Consider the following 5000-nt stretch of genomic DNA (forward strand, 5'->3'; position numbering starts at 1 on the left):
GCGCCCCTCCACACCCTGGATTATAAATAATGTAAATAATTCAATGTGATTATCTTGTGTGATGACTGTATTATGATGATAGTATATATCTGATAGTATATATCTGTATCATGAATCAATTTAAGTGGACCCCGACTTAAACAAGTTGAAAAACGTATTGGGGTGTTACCATTTAGTGGTCAATTGTACGGAATATGTACTTCACTGTGCAACCTACTAATAAAAGTCTCAATCAATCAATCAAAACACATAGAATCATCATACTGCTGTGATTATATGCATCAAGTGTTCATTCAAGGCTAAGGCAAAATATCGAGATATATATTGTGTATCGCAATATGGCCTTAAAATATCGCAATATTAAAAAAAGGCCATATCGCCCAGCCCTAGTTCAATGATGCCATTTCTGTTTGTCATGTATAATTTTGTCTATTTTGTGTTTATCCTTGAATAAACAGGTCAGTTTCTTGTTACCAACCATTGTGTATTATTCAAACTCCCCTAATTCAGCTGGCTAGTTGTTATCAAGAGTACTAAAACCCTTTTCAACATGATTCTGACAACTAAGTAGGCTAAATAACTTTAAACTTTAATACATGCTCGGATAGGCCAGTATCGGTCAGTATCGGTATCGGTCAGTATCGGTATCGGATCGGAAATGCAAAAACAATATCGGTATCGGATCGGAAGTGCAAAAACCTGGATCGGGACATCCCTAATATATATATATATATATATATATATATATATATATATGTGTCAAGTTCTCCAGGTTTTTTCACAGCCGTGCCCGAACTTGAAAGGGCCAGTTGGACTCAGGAAGGACTCAAAGGGACAACTCAATCCTTTTTCCTTGTGATTTATTGATGTTTGATTTGAAGCAATAAAATAAAGTGGGTTATCGGTGTAGATGAATGGATGAACAGAATGAATAGTCGAATAGTGGAATAGTTGAATAGCTTGGGATAGCTGAATAGTAGATTAGCTGAATAGTAGATTAGTCGACTAGTAGAATAGGTTGATAACCTTAACCAAACAGAAAAAAAAACAAACAAAAAAACACAGTGTTTCATAAACATACATCATAATACATGCTTTGCTTTCCTTTAAATCAATCCAAACAAATTAATTTTCACTGATAGGGTCTAGGTTTAAGAATAAATTTAAACATTTCCAACAATATGAATGAAATTAAATTTAAACAATCCATCCTAATTATAAGAATAAACTTAAACATCACAGATACTTTTTTAAATTTACTTTCAGTCAACTGAAACAATTGTGTAAACATCAGTGGAATTATCTTCTTTAAAGATTCTCCCCAGTGAAATTATCTTCTCTCCCTTGGTTTCCTCACCAGTTGCGTCTTCTGAGTCCAAACAGGAGCTGTCTTCCTTCCTCTTAGCAGCATGTCAAAGGGGTGACTGACTGAAGCTCAAACATTTTGAGCATGTGCTCTGAGCAGGTGAACTAAATCAAACCAATCTGTTGGAAGCAGGTGGAGATGTTCAGCCCTCAGCTCTCACTGTTGCCCCTTCAGGCCTGGAGTGTGCTCTACAAATAAGTGGTGTTTGTGCTGCTCTGTACTTTGACTTGACACCTCCCACTTGACCTCTTGGTTTTTTAAACCCAAGGAGGTCACATCATCATCTGTTCCGACAAGTTTACCTTCAGTTTGCATGATGTTGTTCTTGTTCTTCAACTGGTATTAAAACAATGATCCGTCTGACGTCTCTGTGAAGAATGGTGGCCGGGATTTTACTTGAGTGCTGCTTTCCCTTCTTTTCAGCAGGTTTTGCAGAGGAGACTAGATAGCTGGGAAAAGTCCTGATGTGCACATCTCTCACAATCGATGGCAGTGAGTACTACTTGCTTGCACATTTGTGGTGATGTTTCCTGATATTTTAGCTTACTTGAGGCTGAGCGTTTGATCCGAGTTCGCCACTTCCTGACTGCTCTCCATACCCAGGCAATGACACGGATCAGCTTGGTCAGGCTGCTGAATTTCTTTATGTCCAGGATTCTTTGTACAGCAGAACCGGCAGGTGGTCTTCGGACTTGGATCTTGGACTGTTGTTCACAAGAACTGTGGTCATTTCTGACATGAGTAGGTTTCGGAGTTTTTTCTATAATAGATGGGACAGCATTCTGGTTTCTCTTTGCCTGTGCTCTGGTTACCACTGCTGTGAAAGACTTCCTTTGAAACTTGTCAATGCTCGCTTTGGCATTCGCAGCAACCTCTTTGGCTGACTTTGTCGGCCACTCATCCACAGGATGTTTTAGAAACTCTGGTCCCTCCTGCCACACAGAATCCTTTTTAAGGTCCTCTGGTGATGCTCCTCTTGTTATGAGATCAGCGATATTCAGGTCTCCTGGAATCCATCTCCAATCTTCAATAGACGTGGACTTCTGGATCTCTCCAACTCTGTTTGCGAAGAAGGTCTGATATCCATAGCTCTCTCTTTGGATTGCTCCCAGAACAGTTTGACTGTCCAGCAGATGGTGCCAACATTCAATTTCCATCCGACTGTGTTTTTCAATATACCTTCTGAGCCGTGTAGCAAAGACAGCACCACAGATTTCAGCTTTCACTGCCTCTCCTTTCTGGTCGATGGGTGTGAGCTTGGCTTTGGACTCTGTCAGTCTGACTTGGATGCCTTCTTCAGTCTCCCATCTGAGGTACACCACAGCTCCATAGCTTCTGTCACTTCCATCAGAGAAGGTTATTCCCCAGGGTTTTCCAATCCGATTGGCTGGTGTGAGGCTTCTGTGGAAGGTGATTTGGCTGAGGCGCGTGTATTACTCAAACAGTGAGATGGCTTCTTCTCTCAACTTTCCAGACAAAGGTTTGTCCCAGGTGTCTCTGGTCAGAGCTTTGCTTCCAGCTGCTTCTTGAAAAGCTTTTCTGACAAGAATGGCACCTTTCTGCTTAGCAGGTGTGACAAGACCTATTGGGTCGTACAGGCTAGCGACCTGGCTAAGCAGTTGTCTTCTTGTCAGTGGATCTGGAGTTTTTTCTCTCACCTCTCCCACCAGGAGATTTTGACCCATTCTCATCTTCTTCTTTCTTCTTGAGAAATTGATGGAGGACATGGGGTAGAGTCTGTCTTTTCCAACGAGGTATCCAACACCAAGGGCTTTGTTTTCATCTTCACTCATCTGATTTGGTAGAATGAGGATCCTGTCCGATGAGGATTTCGGCTCTATTGGTACAGACTCCCGCCTCCCACTTTGGCCTGATCGGACCCAAGGCTTGAGAAAGAACCCGCCTGACTTTAGGATTTCCTCCACTCTTCCTGTGTTTTCCTCCAGCTGTTCCAGGTCATTATGGGATGTCAACAGATCATCAACATACGCGTCCTCTTCTACAATCCTACATTCCTCTTTCAGGTGAGCGAACTTGGGCAGCTTGGCTGTCTCTCTCATGGCGAGTTGTGCGATGCACCCTGCTGGTCGATCACCGATGTTGACTCTGGTGATGGCATATTCCTCAATTTCTCCATCCTCAGTGTCTCTCCAGAGGAATCTGTGGAGGTGCATCTCCAGGTCTTCTAGCCACACAGAATTGTACATTTTTTTAATGTCACCAAGAGCAGCATGGACTCCTCTTCTGAACCTGAGTAGAACTGCTCGGATGGGATTGAGGACATCAGGCCCTTTCAGCAGGAGATCATTCATGCTGCGTCCTTGGAACCTCTGGCTGCTGTTCCATACCAATCGCACAGGTGTTGTAACTGAATGCGGGTTTGGCGCCACCAAGTGGCTGACGTACCACACTGGTCCTTGCCAGCCAGCAATGGTCTCTTTGGTGAGTTTCTTTGCCGCTTTCCTTGCTACCATCTCATGGACTTGAGCTGTGTATGCCACTCGCCACTGGTTCTTTCTTGAGCTGCTTCTCTGTTCGCAGGAAAGTGGCCTGAACTGCACTCCTGTTGTTGGGCAGCGAGGTTGGATCTTCAATCCAGGGATATTTCGTGTCCCAGTGTGGTTCGTCACTATGTGCATCTGATTTGACATAGGTGAGGCCTTTCCTTATGATTTCCAGCTCTTTTTCCTCCTTTATAGTCATTTCTTTCCCTCCTGGTTGACAGTTGCCGCATCGGCATCCCCCACACTTGGGTTCACAGGCGGCTCCAATGCTTTCCCATTTCCACCAGTCTAAGAACTCTCTGCCAGCTTTCGTCATCTTGGTTTCAGCAATTTCCTGATATTTCACTGCTGTAGTTCTCATAGACCGGGCAAAGTGTGTTTTGGATCTATGCATAGCCACATCCACTTCTTCAAAGAGGTTTGGATGTGCTCCCCCAACAGTCATTCCTAATGGGCTTCCCCAAAGCACCAGGTCCCCAATTACCTTTACTCTTTGTGGAGCGAGTCTTCCTTCACGGTGGCTGATGAGAAGCTCAATATGCTTTGGTCTCTTCAGATGCTTTAGGTTGATGTCTGGGAAGAACTTCCTGATTTGGTGAGGTTTGATTTCACTGTGCACTTTGGCAATTTCATCCAAACCATAGCATACAAGCTTGTGAGCTCTCTCTGTGCCTGTGGGCGTCTTCACTCTCACCTTGAGTAAATATCTTCTGGTCTTTACCATCATGGTCATTCCTCCAACTCCTTGGACAACAAGGGTGACCTTTTCATTTCGCAGGTCGAGTCTTCTGGCAGCTCTGTGAGTGATGTAGTTGGTGTCCGATGCCAGGTCAATGAGAGTTCCAATTTTCTGTCCTGCATCGCTAGCTACTTCCAACAGCATCAGAATTACTGGTAACTCACGTGTATTTGCATCCATCACTCCAGGTTGAATCTTTTCAGCACAGTAGGTCTTCACAGCCACATTGGTGAATACCTTCCTGAACTTTTCGGCCATCCCTGGGGTGAGCTCAGAAATCAGCTTTTCTTGCTCCTCGGTGAGCACTTGTCGTCTGACGTTGGGTCTTTCTCCTTTCCCAGGTTCTCTTCTTTTGGGGTCTTCCTTTAGGCAAAGAAAGAAGTGGTGGCCT

General features: G+C 43.9%; 1 protein-coding gene across 1 annotated transcript in view; it reads right to left on the minus strand.

Annotated features, from left to right (window-relative positions):
• dnaaf9 (dynein axonemal assembly factor 9) overlaps positions 1-5000 on the minus strand; it is an 82183-nt gene that overhangs the window by 16055 nt on the left and 61128 nt on the right. The gene's annotated exons all lie outside the window — the stretch shown is intronic.

Source organism: Nerophis lumbriciformis, linkage group LG29, assembly GCF_033978685.3.
Source record: "Nerophis lumbriciformis linkage group LG29, RoL_Nlum_v2.1, whole genome shotgun sequence".
Classification (NCBI taxonomy): domain Eukaryota; kingdom Metazoa; phylum Chordata; class Actinopteri; order Syngnathiformes; family Syngnathidae; genus Nerophis; species Nerophis lumbriciformis.